General features: G+C 35.3%; 1 protein-coding gene across 11 annotated transcripts in view; it reads right to left on the bottom strand.

Annotated features, from left to right (window-relative positions):
- The window catches only part of Crag (DENN domain-containing protein Crag), a 150,026-nt gene that overhangs the window by 40,793 nt on the left and 89,075 nt on the right, over positions 1–20,158 (bottom strand). The gene's annotated exons all lie outside the window — the stretch shown is intronic.

The raw sequence follows: 20,158 nt of genomic DNA, 5'->3' as shown, positions 1-20,158 counted from the left end.
ATATTTTTTTGCAGTTGTACATGAGTTATCCCTGGATTCTGTGAACTAGTTTGATGATGTTTTCTGTGTTTATTATTACTCAGAGTAAAAGAGAATGAGTAATACAGCAGCGACTTTATATTTTATAATGCAAGTAGTGTGATGAATTGTACGTTTGTCAGTCGATGCTGCACGTGAGAATTTGAGTAGTACTGAAGTGGTTAAAATTATGAGATAAACATTTTCTTTCCCATAAATCTTAAAACATGGAGAAACATGGAGAGAAATCAATGTTTAATTACAATGCTTTTGAAGACACTCCAATACAGCTAGTAGTTTGTAGTCATGCCTTTTCTCACAGTATTTCATGATTACTAGGCTTCAGATTCTACTTCCTCAACTGGAAATCAAACTCAGACAAAAAGGCCATACAACATGAGACAGTGTGGCAGGATATTATACAATTTTTCAACTTCAATGGAAATTAAGAATTGTACTGACTAAACCAATATTATTTAAGTTATTTTTATCACTCAATGAACCTATGCCATTTCCTCAATGTATCAACTGCTATCTTTATGAAGACCTCAATAACCTATGGCATCAAATACTCCATAATATGAATTCTTATGTGAATTACTATTAAATTTCATTAAAGATATCAAATCTGAAACAGAAATATCTTAAAAATTTAGATTGAATATGAAAGCAAAATTTTTTCAACAAAAATCATCTTATTAAACTTTAAAATTTCAGAATCAAATTAAAATATTCTTATCAATACAAATATTTGGATACACAACATTCCTCTTGGTTGTCAAAACATATACACAGACCATGCTTTTGTAGTGTTTATGACATTCCACTAAAATCTAGAAACCAAATTTAATTTTGAAACAGAAATGAATATAAAACAAAGCTTGAAGCTGCAATCTGATAGTCCAACTGTCTACTTAAAGAAATAAAACGTAACCAATTCAAAGCAAGAAAACAATACTTTTGAGAATAGCACTGAGCAAGTTGGATTAAACTGTTGTATCAAAGCTTAATTTTGAATATATCATTCAATAATCATCCTTAGACTTCATTACATATAAACCTGATGAAATTTTAAATACTTACAGATCTCATAAAATATCTAAATTCTCTTCTCAAGCACAGACATAAGATTCATGTCTAAGTATGAGAACAAAAATGTTCCAATTACCGAATTAAATTCTTTCATAGCTATCAAGAAATTTCTGTTAATATGAAATATAAAATTCAATTATATATACAGTACAAATATATTTATACTCTATCTTTGAGGGGCACTGGGTACATCTCTTTAAAATTACTTATCTTCACTGCATTAAGTTTCCAGTAACAGAGTGATCTCTTTTAATCATGTCTTTCATTTACAACTTCTGAATAAAACAGAGGCAACCAAATTAGTTTGGTATATTATCAAATGAGAACTTTTCAAATTTGTATAATCATTCTTCCATATACTATATATTTCTATTATATGAATGGAGACTTGAGAAAAAAGAATGTCAATCAATTTTAACTACTATTATCCCTCATTTCTACTTTAACTAATGTGTGCTGCCTGCAAGAGGTTCCTCCACTATCAGGGAAAAGATAGAGAACCTAGGTTTCCACTGCAATTGATGCCACCCTGATTCAAGAAGATACTATTACCTCATTTGCATAGATAGGTGCAGTCCCAGTGAGTCAGTACCTGGTCTCCAGATTGAGCTTAGAAACTCACTCTAATCCCATCAACTATCTCCTCCTCTTTTATTTGATCTCATTCACTTATTTATCTATTTAACAATTTCATTTTATTTTTCTATTATCATTATTACTTTATAGGAAATGGAGAAAAGTCAAAGGTGAGCCAGTTGTTTTTTGCTGACAACACTGTGGCAGGGTCAGAAGGGGATAAAGGGAGTTTGTGATGGAGTTTGGAAAGGTATGTAACAGTAGAAAATTGAAGTTAAATTTGGGTAAAAGTAAGGTGATGAGATGTACAAGGGGAAAGGATGGCACTGAGTTTGAAGTACATCTTCGGAGAGAGAGGCTGGAGGAAGTGGATAAGTAAAATAGGTGTGTAAGGCAGAGGTGGAGGGAATGAACTTGAGATGAGTGAGGATGAGATGGATGGGGTGAAGGGGAGTTGAGCAAGGAAGGGAGAAGGCAGGGGATAGGGTTGAGTGAAAAATGGCTGTGTATACATGATACTGTGATGCAAGGAAGGGTGGGGGTGAGGGAGTGGGGTTAGTGTGAATGATATTTTGATGCAGCCTGAAGCGATGTCTCTTCTTTTTCTGCATGCAGGGATGGAGAGGGGTGTTGCAGATTCAATGAAATGGCTTTGCTGAGGATGTACTGTGTCTTGTTGCATTGCTTCTGATCCAGGGCAGTGGGTAGGATACAGGGATGACCTGTCATCCATGAGGAGCTAAGATGAGAGGGAGTGGAATGGGTGGGAATGAAGTGGATGGGAGTAGGTTTATGCCTTTTGACTTGGCTACTTTCCTTGTAATGGGGAAAAGCCCTTGGTATATAGATAATTATCATTCATTATGTTTTCTTTCACACACCAGTACCTTGGTGCCTCAACCCCCCCCAGCACCAAATCTCTTCCAAGTCAGAGACATTAAAACCAATCCATGCCCATACATATGACCAGTATGTACAAAGCCTATAAACTTCTCATACATATCCATCAACTGCAACACATGCTATACATGGATTCACCTCAGATGCACTACACTCACTAATACAAATCAGTACACATTTGGAACTGCAGCCAACAACACAAACACAAAAAACACTCTAGTATATAAACACACTAAACATACTACAAATAAACATAGGACCAATGACAGGTACCTACATATGGTAGTCCTGGAAAGTGGGCAGTGAATCTGGCCATTTCCAAAACCCATCAATTTCACCTCCATCAGGAGGCACAGCCCCAAGGGGCCAACATTTGGTCTCTGGACTGTGCCCAAGATCTCTCTCAGTTTCAACTGTATTTCTTACACTTTTTCACACACAGCAAGCTGACAACTGGTAACTACTCCCCTACATCTACTAATTACAGCCATTAACATAGAAACCCCTGTTGTGGGGGGAAAGAATACTGCCACCAAGTCTTCCCACTTCAGATGTAAGAGGTGCCCAAAACGGAACAGGGATAAGGACTAGGCATCCTTCTCCCTGTAGTCCCAATGGGGACATTCCTAAAAAAAAAAAAAAAAAAAAAAAAAAAAGTATAGGCATAAAAGAGTCTAGGAGTTTTCCAACCAGTACCCTAAGGCTTAGGTTTTTCAATGTGTGTGATGTGGTACAGATGAGAGTAAAAGGGAAGAGACAGGCAGTATGTTTGTGAGAAAAAAGATGGATGTGTTGCCTTTGAGTGAAACTAAGTTGAGAGGGAGGGGTGAGTGTGAGTTTAGGAGTGTTGTTGGGAGGTTTTCACGAGTGAAGAGGGGACAAGGGAAAGAAGGGGTGGCTATACTAGTAAGTGAAGAGATAGGTAAATGTGTAGTGGAGTGGAAGGAGGTTTCTTCAAGGTTAATGTGGATGAGGGTGAAGCTGGGGAGATGTGGGTTTTTGTAAGTGAATATGGGCCTAATAGTTAGAAGAGTGTAGAGGAAAGGGAGGCCTTTTGGATGGATTTAAATGAGTGCATTGAGGGATTAGGGAAAAATGTCAATGTAGTAGTATTGAGAAACCTTAATTCTAGGGTAGGAAATCAACCAATAGACAGAGTGGTGGGGAAGTGTGGAGTTCCCGGAAAAAATCATAGTGGAGAGTTGATGTTGGAGATTTGTCTAGAAAGAGAGTTGAAGATAGATACAGTGTTTAGGAAGAAAGTCAAGCATAAGTACACTTGGGAGAGGGTGGTGGATAGAACAGCGGTAGATAGAGCATTAATGGTAATAGTGGTAATCAGGAGTAAAGTAGGAAGAGTTAAGGATGTACATGTTCTAAGGGGAGAGAGTGGGGGAATATAAGATAATTTTTTGGTGGAAGGTAAGTTGAGAGTGGAGGATAGATGGAGAATACATGGAGATAGAGGAAAAGAACAAAAGGTAGAGAGGTGCTTAGAGTGAACTGCTTAAATGAGAAAGAAAAGGAGGAGTACAAGATGAAGCTGAGACAGGAGTGGGAGGGAGTGAAGGATAGAACAGAATTAGGAGTGAAGGAGGAATGGGGATGGTTGAAGGAGGGAGTCACAAGGTGTGCAAAGATGGTGTGTGGAACAAAATAGAAGGAAAGGTAGTGAGTTGTGGGATAAGGAAGCAAAGAAGGTTGTAGAAGAGAAGAAGCGAGCTTTCACAGATTAGATACAAAATAGAATGAAGGAATCATATGAGATGTACAAAGAAAAGAGAAGTAAAGCATAAGATAAAGGAGACAAAGAGGAGAGCAGATGTGAAATGGGGTAAGAGTATGACAGAAAATTTTGAAAGTAATAAAAAAAAAATTTGGAAAGAAATTAAGAGAGGAAGAGGAGGTGAATCAAGTAGAGGAGAAAAGGTAAAAGGTGCAGATGGAGAGATGATAATAGAAAAGCAGTAAGACGAAGATGGGCAGAGTATTTTAGGGAGTTGCCAAATGTGAAGGAGGATAGGAAGGGAAAGGTAGTTGCAGTGGGAAGTGCTAAGAAAATGACAATGATGAGTGAGGAAAATGGAGGAGAAATAAGGAAAGATGAAGTGAGGGCAGTTGTTAGGATGATGAGAGCAGGTATGGCACCTGGGTTGGATAGATGTCATGCAGAATGTCTGAAAAAACGGAGTACAGTGATGATGGACTAGCTAGTGAGGTTATTTAATGTTTGTTTAAGAGAGGGTAGAGTGCTGGAGGATTGGAGGATGGCCTGTATACTTCCACTTTAAAAGGGAAAAGGGGACAAGTGTGAGTGTAGTAGTTCCAGAGGGATCAGCTTGTTAAGTGTAGTTGGGCTTATGGAAGGGTCTTGATTATGAGGATTGGGAGAGGAACAGAGGGAGTAATTGGTGAGGAACAGTGTGGGTTTAGGACAGATAGGGGTTGTGTAGATCAGATTTTTTTGGTAAGACAGATATGTGAGAAAGCTATAGGAAAAGGTAAGGAAGTTCTGGGGGCTTTAATAGATCTGGAAAAGGCTCATGATAGGGTAGACAGGAAGGCACCGTGGGAGGTATTGCAGATATATGGGAAAGGAGGAAAGCTGTTAAAAGCAGTCAAGAGTTTTTACAATAGTAGAGCATGTGTTAGGATTAGAAATGGAGAGAGTGAGTGGTTTGAGGTATAGGTGGGACTTTGTCAGGGATGTGTTATATCACCCTGGCTGTTCAATTTATACATAGATGGGGTGGTGTGAGAGGTGAGTGCAAGGGTAGTGGGTCAGGGATTGGAGATGGTTAAAGAAAATGGGGAAAAGTGGGAGATAAACCAGTTGTTGTTTGCTGATGACACTGCGCTTGAAGCAGGATCAAAAGAGGGATTGAGGAAGTCATTGACAGAGTTTGGGAGGGTGTGCAAAATAAGGAAGTTGAAGATAAATGTGGGTAAAAGTAAGGTGATGAGATGTACAAGGGGAGAAAATGGCAACAGACTGGAAGTGAGTACTAAGGGAGAGCGACTGGAGGAAGTGGATATTTTTAGATACTTGGGTACAAATGTGGCAGGAAAGGGAGGAGTGGAGGTGGAGGTAGAATGTAGATTGAGAGAAGCGAGTAAATGCTTTGGGGGATTAAAATGTGTAATGAGAAATAGACATTTGGGAATGGATGCTAAGAGGAGATTGTATGAAGGAGTGATTGTGCTGACAGCACTGTATGGGGCAGGAACATGGAACATAAGAGTGGAAGAGAGGAGGAGTTTGAATGTATTTGAAATGAGGTGTCTGAGAAGTATGATAGGGGTTACTAGGCTGGCTAGAGTGAGAAATGAGGAGGTGAGGAGGAGAACAGGGGTGGAGAGGGAGTTGGGAGATAGGGTTGATGAAAGAGTATTGGGATGGTTTGGACAAATGGAAAGAATGAGTGAAGAAAGACTATTAAAAGAGGTGTGGAAGGCAGAGGTGGAAGGAGTGAACATGAGGGGTCAACTTAGGATGAGATGGATGAATGGGGTAAAAGGGGCATTGGGAAAGAGGGGAATTTCAGTTGAGGAAGGACAGGAGCGGACAGAAAATAGGGGTAAACTGAGAAGGGTTGTATATAGATGATGCTGTGATGCATGAGGGGGAGGGTGGGGGGTGAGGGAGTATGTGTGAGAAATAAATTGATGCAGCCCGATGGGATTTCTCCCCATCTACTTTTCTGCATGAGGGGACAGAAAGGGGGGGGGTGTCGATTTAATGAACTGGCCTTGCTGTGGATGTGCTGTGTCTTGCAACATTGTTTCTGGCCCAGGGCAGTGGGTGAGATGCTGGGATGACCAATCATCCAGGAGGTGCCAAGATAAGAGGGAGGGAAGAGGGTGGAGGGGAGTGGGGTATGATAGGGTTGGAATGGGTGGCAGTGGTTTTTATGCCTTTGTTTTTTGGCTACCTTCCTTATAAGGAAAAAAAAAAAGCCTTTGGGATATTAACATAGAAACAGTTCCAAACTTGGGAAAAAAAAAAAAGACAACACACATAGGCAGACTAGATTAAAGGCTTAGAGATAATAGAGGCCTCACCCCAGAATTTATCAGTAACACTGCTCACTTTAGGCAACCATGAATCAAAGAAACATCCAATAGTACAATTCAATGGCTAAACCCTTCCATTGAAAAGAGGGACCAAAAATTCTAGGACTCATTTTTGATACCCACATGACCATCAGTTGACACATCAAAGACCTGACAGTGAAAACCAACAAGAAAATAAACATATTAAAAATAAATTGTAAGCAGTATTGTACAGCAAAAGGAAACTTTAATTGCAATCCACAAATTTTTCTTAAGGACTATCCTTGATGATGCTTCCACATCAAAGTTTCTAACAATCAGGAAAATGTAGGCACCTTACAAACTATACAAAATGAAACACTGAAAATAAAAATATGATGTACTAAAAACATCCCAAAACACTGCACGAAGAAACAAAACATGAATATTATAAATTCTATGTAAGAGCCCTCAACCTTATTCAACCATCTCATTACATCACACAAACACAATTAACTGAACCCAACAAAAAAACTACACAAGTAGTATACTACTCAAATATCTACAACAATTTACCACCTATACCACAATTCACCCACACAAAACCACATTTGCATTATGATAACAAAACAAGCACTCCAAGACTGACCACCAAACTCTCTACTCAATCAATTCCCTAGATAGGAGACCCACACACACACACACACACACGTCGGTTGAAGTGACAACGCAGTTTGGACTCTAGAAAAATCTACAATTTTTGTGGATCTTAACGCATGAGGGAGTGCCTGTGTTGTATTACATTGGGAAGGGGAAATTGCTCGTGGTATTGTGGGAAGGTGAAGAAAGAGGAAAAGGGGAAGTTAGCTCTGAAAAGGATCTAGGAGTAATTATTAACAAAGACCTGTCACCAGACAAGCATATTAACAAAACAGTTGGAGAAACCTAATTTACTAAGATCAATAAAGGTGGCCTTTCACTACTTGGGTGAGGTAATGGCAAAGAAAATATTAGTCACACTGATAAGACCAAGACTGGAGTACTCTGCGACACTATGGAAACCCAGTGGGGGGGAAAAAAAAAAAAAAAAAAAAAAAAAAAAAAAAAAAAAAAAAAAAAAAAAAAAAAAAAAAAAAAAAAAAAAAAAAAAAAAAAAAAAAAAAAAAAAAAATAGAAAAAATCGAAAGAGCAATGACAAAGATGGCACCAACACTTTCAAAACTGACATATGACCAAAGATTGTCCAAACTGGAACTACCAACCTTGGAACAAAGAAGAGAAAGAGCTACTGGCCATTTACAGAATCATGAAAGGCATGGAAGTCCTTGACAGAGAAGATTTATTGAAGTGGGATAAAAGAAAAACAAGAGTATATGAAACAAAACTCAAAAAGGATAGTTATAGAAGAGATTTGAAAAAGAATAGTTTCCCACACAGAGTGGTAGATGTCTGGAGCAAATTGGACGAGGCAACATTGTGTGCAAAAAACATACAAGAATTTAAGAACAAACTAGATGCTGAAAGATACAAAGACACTATGATCATAGCTCCCTTCCTGTTTAATACAACTAGGTAAATACACACACACATATGAACCACAGGCTGGAGCAGACGTTTAGATTGAACTCTAGAGTGCAGTGCTTTTTCAATAAGTTTGGGGGAAGCACCTAGCTGGTATTTGGGATAGGGAGCTGTGTTTATCGAGTGACTGAAATGATAAAATAGAGCAATTTCACTTAGTGATTGAAATAAAAAATTGAGAATGAAGAAGACAAAAATATGGAGAACCAACGAAGAGAAGACTGGATGTAAGTAGGGTTGAATCACCATTAGGGGTCATCCCAAAAAAGAGTTTTAACTTGGGAACACCATAGTTGAATCAAAGGTATGAAAGTATAGAATTTCAGGGTTTGCAAAAGAAAGTGGAATACTAGGTAGAAGTATAGAATTAGAAAGAGAAATAAAGTATAGAATTATTCTAAGAAATCAGGAGATTACAGATTTAATAAATGAAGTTATAGATCTAAAAGCTGAATATAGGGCAATTTATAAAGAAGTGAATGAACTGAAAAAAAGAAATGCTGAAACCAACAGTCTGATGACCTAAAAAAGGAATTAAACATGGTCAAAAGTGAGAATAAAAGAATGAAAAATGAAGATACTGATAAAAATGAGGCTTTGAAAAAAGTAAAAGAACAAATACAAGTAGTGACCAAGAAAGTTGGAGAAACCATAAAAGAGACTGATCTCCAAGAAATTAAAAATCAATGGGAAATGGAACAAGAAAACAAAAAAATAACTTTTAAAGAAAAGAGTACAGCAACAAGGGGAAGAAAATGTTAAGAAACAGTCATCAAAGTAATTAAAGAAAGAAAATCTGGTCAGACACAGTGGGAAAAAAAAAAAGTGCATAGTAGTTTATGGTATTAAAGAACACATAATGTAGGTAGATATTTAAGAAAAAAGAAAAATAGCAAAAGAAATTCTGAAAGAGATACAAGAGGAGGGGCAAGAAATGGAAAAGGAAATAGAGGAAGTGCATAGAATAGGACTATACTCTAAAGAAAAAAATAGACCACTAAAAATTAAAGGTCTCAAATGATAGACGAAGAATAAAAAAGAAACATCAAAGTTGGCAAAAAGCGAAAATTACAAAAATATATGGATTAAAAAAAAATGAGTGATGAAGAATAAGAGAGAAAAGACACTAAGAAATGATGAAAAAAAAAGAAAGAAAGAACAGAACCCGATTTTTTTTTTTTTTTTTTTTAAGTACTGAATCTGAGGCTGAGAAAATGGTATAAAAATGAAACAAAAAGGGAGGAAAATGGAAAAAATAAAAAATAATGTATACCAACATAGCTGACATGATTTCAGGACTAAATGAATTAAACAACTATCTGGCAGACAAGAAACTGGATATAATGGGAATTGTGGAGACGAAATTAAAAGGTTCACTACCTCTAAATACTGTGGGACAAGGTTTATATAATCACTGGATAAAAAACAGAAAGGAGAAACAGGGTGGAGTCATGTTTTTGACTAAGAAGGGTTTAAATGTGACAAAGATAACATATATACCAAAGGCTTTTTCCCCTTTACAAAAGAAGGTAATAATAATGTGGAACTGATTATGATAAAAGTTGAAAACAGTGACAAGTAGAAAAATTATAGTCATTTATGTGCCCCCAAAAACATATTCTTGGAAAGAGAGTGACCATTCCAAAATGTTGGAAGACACAAAGCATGCATTAAATGAAATATTAAAAGGAGGAAACTTTGTAATTATGGGTGACTTGAACTCTAAAGATATATGTTGGGAGATGACAGTGAAAGGTGGAGAGGACCTTTGGGGAAATGTACTACTAGACATGACCACTGAATACACAATGACTCGATGGGTAAAAGAAAACACCAGATATAGAAACAATGAAGAACTCTTGAGACTAGATTTAATGTTTACATTAGTGCTTGAAATTGTGAATAAAATGGAATACAAGACACCAATTGGAAGTAACCACACACTAATTGAGTTTAAACTAAAAGAGGAAATTTATATGGGAAATGAGGAACACAGAAAAGGACGACTAATGTTCAACAAAATGAATTTTGAGAAACTTGGAAAATTCTTTCAAAAAGTGAATTGAGAAAACTTCTTTAATGAAGAAACAAAGATGGAAGAGAAATGGATATTAAAAGAAATCTATAATGAAGGAATAAATACATCCCAAAACCAAAACAGGAAAAGTTGTACATTAAATGCTGGTAAAACAAAAAATGTAGTGAGGCAAAAGATAGAAGAGACAAAGCTTGGAAAAGGTGGAAAAAATATAAAAAACCAGGTTAGTGGCAAATGTATACCAAACTAAGAAATGAATACATAAAAATACACAAAGAAGAAAAAACAACATATGCAAAAGACATAATAGACATGTGTAAAGATCAACCTAAATCATTCTACAAGTATGTAAGTGGTAAAAAAAAAAAAAAAAAAAAAAAAAAAAAAAAAAAAGGAAATAATGAAACTGCATCAAGGGAATGAGGAATATATAAAAGATGTAGAAATGACTAAAATTATGAACATTTCAAAATCTGTATTCACAATTGAAAATACATATAATTGGGATGAAGGAAAGGGAGAAAGATCCCCCCAATGAAGGAAATAATTGTGACACAGAAAGAAATAAGGGACCAAATAATAAAGCTTGATGTCAGAAAATCACACAGTTTGAATGGAATTGCAAATTAGATACTAAAAGAATGTATAGATGGACTAATAGACAAAATATATAAGATAACAGATTGCTCAGTCAAAGAAGGAAAGGTACCACAAGATTGGAAAAATGCAAATATTGTACCAATATATAAAGGGGGAGATAAGGAAGACCCAACAAACTATTGACCAGTCTCCCTTACAAGCACAACTGCTAAAATATGTGAAAAAGTTATCAAAAATAGATGGACTAAGCATCTAGAAGAAAACAATATAATGAATCCAAAACAATTTGGCTTTAGACAAGGAAGATTATGTGCCACAAATTTGATATGTATTTATTCAAGGATAATAGATATAATGCAAGAAAAGGATGGATGGGTGGATTGTGCTTTCCTGGATTTACAAAAGGATCTCATGCAGATGTCTAAAAAAAGGGGGTACAATGATGGTGGCTGGTGAGGTTATTTAATGTTTGTTGGAGAGAGGGTAGAGTGCCGGAGGACTGTAGGAGTGCCTGTATAGTCCCACTCTACAAGGGAAACGGGGACAAGTGTGAGTGTAGTAGTTTCAGAGGGATCAGCTTGTTGAGTGTAGTTAGGAAGGCTTATGGGAGGGTCTTGATTAAGAGGATTTGGAGAGGAACAGAGGGAGTAATTGGTGAGGAACAATGTGGATTTAGGACAGGTAGACATTGCGAGAAAGCTATAGGTAGTTGCAGAAATCTACAATTTACTGAGATCAATAACAGTGGCTTTTAATTACTTGGTTGAAGTAATGGTAAAGAAAATATTAGTCACATTGATAAGACCAAAACTGGAGTACACTGCAACACTATAGACACCCAGTACAAAAAAGAAAATAAAGAAATTAAAAGAATCCAAAAAGCAACGACAAAGGTGGCACCAACACCTTAAAAATTGACATACGAACAAAGAATGTCTAAACTGGAACTACCAACCATAGAACAAAGAAGAGAAAGAGGAGATCTACTGGCAATTTACAGTATCATGATAGTCACCGAAGTGACTGACAGAGAAGATTGATTAAAATGGGATAAAAGAGAAACAAGAGTACATGAAAAGAAGCTGAAAAAGGATAGTTATAGAAGAGATCTGAAAAATAAAGAAAAATAGAATAAAAAAAAAAAAAAAAGTTTTCCACACAGAGTAGTGGATGTCTGGAATAAGTTGGACGAAATAAGTGTGCAAAAACCATACAAGAATTTAAGAATAAACTAGATGTTGAGAGATACAAAGACAGATCTCTACAAGTGTAGGTCCCCTTCCCATATAACACAACTAGGTAAATACACACACACACAATGCTTCGTCGTTGAAGATGAAGAAGGGCCAGCGATTGAGCTCTGACTTAGCACTTTGTTGTTAGATTCAGGAAAAATGCCTTGTTGTTGTTTTTCGGGATGTAGCATTGTGTTCTCAAGTGACCAGTAAGGTATCTAATCCAGTGCTTGAATAAGTATAGTTTTAACACAAAATGGAGGAAAGTAAAGAAGAAAAAAAGAATCAATGAACCAACAAAGCGAGGATTAGACATGAGTAGAGTAGAGTCACCATAGGGAGTAATCCCTAAACAAATGTGTATAAATGTCATTCCGAAGACAACTAAGAGGTATGACAGTGAATTTTTGGGGGATTTCAGTGGGAAAGGGGAGCAATATAAAAAATCATGGACACGGAAAGAGAAATTAGGATTAGCAGGGCACTAAGGAATTGAGATATCAATGACTTGGTAGATGAATTAATTTATTTAAAATTAGACCAAAGAGTTTTGCAATTGGAGATGTCAAACTTACGCAGAACCAATGATGAGATAATCAGAGAATTAAATGATCTAAAAAGTGAACTAAGTATGATTAAAAGAGAAAATGAAGGAAAGGAAAATGAGGATAGAAACAAAAACAAAGAACTAAAGAGGTCAAAGAACAATTACAAGCAGTGACCAAAAAGATGGGAGAATCAAAGAGACAGACCTTATTGAAATAAAAAATCAGTGGAAACAGGAATGTGAAAATAAAAAAATCTCTTTCAAAGAAATCATGCAACAGCCAGTAGAAGAGAATGCAAAGGAAACAGTAATTAAGGTAATCAAAGAAAAGGAAAACTGGGTGAGAGACACAGTGAAAAAAAAAAAATGCATTGTGGTTTACGGTATCAAAGAAAAACATAATGTACACAAATATCAAAGAGAAAATGAGAAAGAAATTGCAAAGGAAATACTGAAAGCAGTTCAAGACAAGGGTCAAGAGTTGGAGAAGATATTCAATGACATGCATAGAAAATCAAACTAAGGACTCAAATGATAGCAAAACTAGCAAACAGTGAAAATTACAAAAATGTGTGGATATAAAAGGAAATGAACGATGAAGCAATAAGAGAAAGATAGGGCACTAAGAAATGAAGCTAAGGAAAAGATGAGAGAATGTCGGAGACTGAATAAAATTATTTTTTTGGGAGAGTACTGGATCTGAGACTAAAAAAAAATGGTACATCAGAAAAATGGAAACAAACAAAAAATGAGAAAAGAAAAAATTAAAAGTGGCATACACAAACATGGACGGTATGATTTCTGGAATAAATGAATTAAACGACTATCTGTTAATAGAGAAACCAGACATAATGGGAATTGTGGAGACAAAATTGAAAGGTCCTATACAATCAAGTATGGTGGGACAAGGATTATACAACCATTGGTCGAAAAATAGAATGGATAAACAGGGGGGAGGAGTCATGTTATTGACTAGAAAGGGCTTAAATGTGATAAAGATAACAGAAGGTAAAGAAATGTGGAAATGATCACAAAGTTGAAAATAGCCGTATGAAAAGCAGAAAATTTATAGTAGTATATGTGCCCCCAAAAACAAAGGCTTAGTCTGATTGTGATAACTCAAAATTACTGGAAGACACAATGAATTATCTGAGATACTAATAGATGGAGGAAACATAGTAATAATGGGAAATTGACAAAAGAAATAAATTGGGAAGAACTGACAATAAAAGGTGGAGAGGAACTCTGGGGCAACATTCTACTGGATTTCACCATTGATTATACATTGACTCAATAGGTCAAGGAAAACACTAGATATAGAAACAATGAAGAACCATCAAGACTAGACTTGATATTCACTTCTGAGCCTCAAATGTTTGAACTCAAGGAACAAAATGAAGTGAGAAGAAATGAGAAACACAGAGAAGGAAGATTAATGTGCAACATAACGTGCTTTGTAAAATTTAGAGAATTTTTTCAAAATGCTAACTGGGAAAAATGCTCAAATAATGAAACAAAGATGGAAGAGAAATGGAACACACTTAATTAACCCATTCAACTCCGATGACAAGATTCTTGTCATTTGGTCAAATAAAACAAAAAATCATAAAACACCAAAATGTTTGATCAAACACCAGAAAAATATGACGTCAGTCCTCGCGCGGTCAATCGACTGATGTCATATTTTTCTGGTGTTTGATCAAACATTTTGGTGTTTTATGATTTTTTGTTTTATTTGACCAAATGACAAGAATCTTGTCCTCGGAGTTTAATGGGTTAAGGAAAAGTACAAGGAGGGTACAGATAAGTATGTTCTTAGGAAGTATAACAAAAAATTGTAGTGATGCTAAAGATAGATGAGACAACGTCTGGAGAAGATGGAGGGGGGGGGGAAATTACCAAGAGGCTAACATACATCAAACTGAGAAATGAATATGTTGATATAGGTAGACAGTAAAACAGAAACTACAAAAAACATTTAATAGACAAATGCAAAGACCAACCTAAACTATTTTACAGATATGTAAATGACAAACTAAAAGACAATCATGAAATAGTGAAACTGTGCAACGGAAACAAAGAATATATAGAGGATATGGAAATGGCTGAAATAATGACCAGGCATTTTAGGTCTGTATTTACAATTGAAAGCTCACAAATTTGGGATGAAGGACAGTGAGAAATAATGGTGACACAGAAAGAAATATGGGACCAAATAAAGAATCTTGATGTCAGAAAGTCATATGGGTCTGATGGGATAGCTCAGTGGATATTGAAAGAATGTATAAATGAACTTACAGACAAAATACACAAGATAATTGACTTCTCACTCAAAGAAGTACTTATCACAAGATTGGAAAAATGCAAATATTGTACCAATATAAAAAGGAGACAAAGAAAATCCAACAAATTATAGACCAGTATCCCTTACAAACACAATGGCAAAAATAGGCAAAAAAGTTAATAAAAATAAATGGATTAAACACTTGGAAGAGAACAATATACTAAACCTTGAACAATTTGGATTTAGAAGTGGAAGATCAAGTACTACAAACTTTATATGCTTTTACTCAAGATTAATAGAAATAATACAAGAGACGGATGGGCAGATTGTGCTTTCTTGGACTTACAAAAGACTTTTTGACAAAGTACCACAAAAAAAGCTACTAAGAAAAATTGAAACAATAGGTGGGATACAAGGAAAATTATTGAAATGGATGAAAGATTTCTTGAACGGAAGAAAAATGGGGGTGGTACTTAAAGACAAGAACTCAAACTGGGAAGATATGATAAATGGAGTCCCACAAGGCTCTGTGTTGGCTCCGATAATGTTTGCTATTTATATAAATAACATGGATGAAGGTGTGGAATGTTATATGAACTTCTTTACAGATGATGCGAAACCACTAAAGAGAATAAGTACAGAGAAAGATTACAAATCTTTTCAAGAGGCCCTGGACAAAGTCTGGAAATGGAGTCAAAAGAGTGAAGTGAATTTTAACATTAAGAAATGCAGTATAATGGAATTTGGAAAGAGCAAAAATAGAATCTCAGGTCAATATAAAATTGGTACAAAGTACAAAAAGTAAACTCAGAAAGGGACCTAGGAGTAGCTATCTTAAATGATATGACACCAGACAAACATGTCAACAAATTAGTTGGAGAAACTTTTAACTTATAAAGATCAATGAAAGTGGTCTTTGATTACACGGATGAAGAAATGGTAAAGAAAATACTAGTTACATTGATAAGACCAAAATTGGAATACGCAGCATCTCTATGGACGCCTAGTACAAAAAAAGAAAAGAAAAAAAAAAAAAAAAGAAATTAGAAAGAATTCAAAGAGCAATGACAAAGATGGCACCAACAATTTGTAATTTGACATATGAACAAAGATTGGACAAACTAAATAAACAACCCTAGAACAAAGAAGAGAATGAGGTGATTTGATAGCCATTTACAGAATTATGAAAGGGATGGAAATTCTTGATAGGGATGACCTCCTAAAATGGGACAGAAGAGCTACATGAGAACACAAGAAGAAACTTAAGAGACAGTTACAGAAGAGATTGGAAAAAGAATAGCTTTCCACACAGAGTAATAGATATCTGGAACATTCTGAAAGAGGAAACAGTGAGTGCTAAAACTATACATGACTTTAGAAATAAAATTGGATGTGGAAAGATACAACAACGGGTCATTACGAGCATAGCTCTCCTCCCGCAAAATACAACTAGGTAAATACAACTAGGTAAATACACACACAATATTTCACAGGTATGTAAATGGTAAACTAAAAAACGAACAAGAAATGGCTGAAATTATGAACAAACATTTAAAATCGGTATTCACAACTGAAAGTTCACAAAACTGTGAGGAAATAGGGGGAGAGATACCCCCCAAGGAAGGAAATAATTGTGACACATAAGGAAATCAGAGGCCAAATAAAAAAACCTTGATGTCAGAAAATCACACAGTCTGGATGGAATTGCAAATTGAATATTAAGACAATGCATAGATGAGTTGATGGACAAAATATACAAGATAATTAAACACTCATTCAAAGACAGAAATTTACCACAGGACTGGAAAAATGTAAATATTGTACCAATATATAAAGGAGGGAACAAGGAAAATCCAACCAACTACAGACTCTCCCTTACAAGCATGATAGCAAAAATATGTGAAAAACTTATCAAAAGTAGATGGGATAAACATCTGGATGAAAAAATATGCTGAATCCAAATCAATTTGGATTTATATTTGGAAGATCATGCACAACAAACTTGATCTGCTTCTACTTGAGACTAATAGAAATAATACAAGAAAGGGATGGATGGGCGGACTGTGCTTTTCTAGATCTACAAAAAGCATTTGATAAAGTACCACACAAATAATTAATAAGAAAAATAGAATCAATAGGTGGCATCAAAGGAAAATTATTGGAATGGATAGAAGACTTCTTGACTGGGAGGAAAATGAGGGTAGTAATTAGGACAAATACTTGACGTGGTAAGAAATGATAAGTGGTGTCCTGCAAGGTTCGGTATTGGCTACAATAATGTTTGCCATATATATAAATGACATGGATGAAGGAGTGGAATGTTATGTGAACTTCTTCGCAGATGACGCAAAAATACTAAAGAAAGTAAATACAGAGGAAGATTGTGAATCATTACAGATAGACCTAGACAAAATCTGGAGTCAAAAGTGGAAAGTGAACTTTAATATCAAGAAATGTAGTATAATGGAGTTTGGAAAAATTAAAAATAGAATATTGAGAAATTATCAAATTGGTTAAGAAGTCAAAAAAGTGAGCTCAGAAAGAGACCTAGAAATAATAATTAGCAAAGACATGTCACCGGACAAACATATCAATAAAATAGTTGGAGAAACCTTCAACCTATAAGGTCAATGAAAGTGGCATTTGACTATTTGGATGAGGAAATGATTAAGAAAATATCAGTTACACTAATAAGACCAAAACTGGAGTACACTGCAATGCTATGGACACCCAGTACTAAAAAGAATATAAAGAAATTAGAAAGAATACAAAGAACAACGACAAAGATGGCACCAACACTCTCCAAATTAATATATGAACAAAGATTGTCCGCACTGGAACTACCAACTCTGGAACAAAGAAGAGAAAGAGGAGATCTACTGACTATCTTCAGAATCATGAAATGAATGGGAATCCTAGAGATGATTTATTAAAATGGGACAACGGAAAAACAAGAGGACATTAAAATAAACTTAAAAAGGATAGTTATAGAAGAGATCTGAAAAAGAATAGCTTCCCACACAGAGTGATAGATATTTGGAACAAACTGAATGAGAAAACAGTGAGTGCAAAAACTATACAAGAATTTAATTTGTTTTTACTCAGGACAAATAGATAAAATACAAGAAAGGGATGGATGGACTGATTGTGCTTTCTTGGACTTACAGAAAGCTTTCGACAAGGTACCACACAAAAAAAAAAAAAAAAAAAAAAAAAAAAAAAAAAAAAAAAAAAAAAAAAAAAAAAAAAAAAAAAAAAAAAAAAAAAAAAAAAAAAATAGGAAAACATATAAAGAATACAAGGCAACCTATTAAACTGGATGGAGGACTTCCTGAATGGTAGAAAAATGAGAGTAGTACTCAGAAAAAAATATTCAGGTTGGAAGGAGGTGATTCGTGGAGTTCTGCAAGGATCTGTATTGGCTCCAATAATGTTTGCTATTTATGTGAATGACATGGATGATGATGTGGAATGTTGCACGAGATTCTATGCAGATGATGCCAAATTGTTGAGGAAAGTAAAAACTGAAATGGATTGAATCACTACAGGTAGACCTGAACAAGGTTTGGAAATGGAGTCAGAAATGGGAAGTGGACTTCAACATTAAGAGATTTAATATAATGGAGTTTGGAAAAAGTAAAAATAGAATATTGGGACAATATACAATTGGAACTAAGGAGGTAAAGAAGTGGGATCTGATAAAGATCTGGGTGTAATTATCTCAAACAACTTGTCACCTGATAAACAAATAAACAAAATTGTCAGAGAATCCTATAACCTGCTAAGATCAATAAAAGTGGCATTTACCTATTTGGACAAAGAAATTATTAAAAAAATATTAGTCACATTAATAAAGCCTAGACTATATGCAGTGACAATATGGTCACCCAATACCAAAAAGAATAGAAAGAATGAAAAAAAAATGAAAGAATCCAGAGAGCAACCACAAAAATTGCTCCAGCACTTTCAAACTTGTCATATGAAGAGAGAATGGCTAAATTGGAATTACCGACTTTGGAGCAAAGAAGAAAGAGAGGTGACCTACTGGCCATCTATAGTATCATGAGGGACAAAGAAATACTCAATAGAGAGGACTTGTTAAATTGGGACAAGAGAAACACAAGAGGGCACTGAAAGAAACTCAAAACAAAAAAGATAGTTATAGAAGAGATCTGAAGAACAGTTTTCCACACAGAATGGTGGACACTTGGAACAAATTGGATGAAACAATAGTGTGTGCAAAAAACCATACATAAATTTAACCTGTTAAGCGCCTGCTACTGCTTATGCCATTTTCCAATTTCTTTCCACAATTGCACTCAACAGTACCAAGTACATACTTTTCTCAATTTTAAAAGCTCCTTTCAAGCTGTCTCTGACTTCATATCACATTTATACATATGGAAAACTATAAGAACATCATCTGACAACATTCTGAGTGCATCTTGAAGTTTGTGGCAACTTTTGCTGGCTTGCTAGAAGGTAGCAAAGAAACATTTTCAGTACACTGAGTGTTCATCATAGAATCATATTTTTATATTTCCTTGAGATATTACAAGAGATAATTACTTTTGTTTTTCTGGATTTTTCGTGTGTGTATTTACCTAGCTGTATTTTACGGGAAGGGGAGCTATGCTTGTGGTGTTCCGTCTCCATATCTCATTTTATCTAGACTGTTTTTAAATTTGTGTATCGTTTTTGCACACACCACATTCTCATCTAACCTGTTCCAAATGTCTATTATCCTGTGGGGAAAGCTGTTCTTTTTCAGGTCTCTTCTACAATTATCTTTCTTTATCTTTTTTTCCATGTCCTCTTATATCTCTACTTTCCCATTTTATTAGATCCTCTCTATCAATAATTTCCATGCTTTTCATGATTCTGTAAATGGTTATCATTCTCCTCTCTCTCTTCTTTGCTCTAATGTCTGTAGCTCAAGTTTTGCCAGCCTCTCTTCATATGATAGTTCTGAGAGCGTTGGTGCCAATTTCGTAATTGCACTTTGTATTCTTTCAAATTTTGTTATACATTTTTTTTTGTACTTGGTGACCATGTTGTCACTGCATACTCCAATTTTGGTCTTATCACAGGGACTGGTATTTTCTTCACCATTTCTTCATCCAGGTATGTAAATGCCACTTTGATCTTATTAAGTTTTCAGTTTCTCAAAAAAAGATTTTTATGTTTCTCAGGGGACATATTCATAATAATGACTAGGTCCTTCTCTTTTTCCACTTTTTTAATTTCTTCCTCTC

The sequence above is a fragment of the Oratosquilla oratoria genome, chromosome 6 (assembly GCF_046742065.1).
Source record: "Oratosquilla oratoria isolate Oo_2021 chromosome 6, ASM4674206v1, whole genome shotgun sequence".
In the NCBI taxonomy this organism is placed as follows: Eukaryota; Metazoa; Arthropoda; class Malacostraca; order Stomatopoda; family Squillidae; genus Oratosquilla; species Oratosquilla oratoria.
The sequence above is the reverse complement of the archived record's forward strand: the minus strand, read 5'-3'. Positions and strand labels throughout refer to the sequence as shown.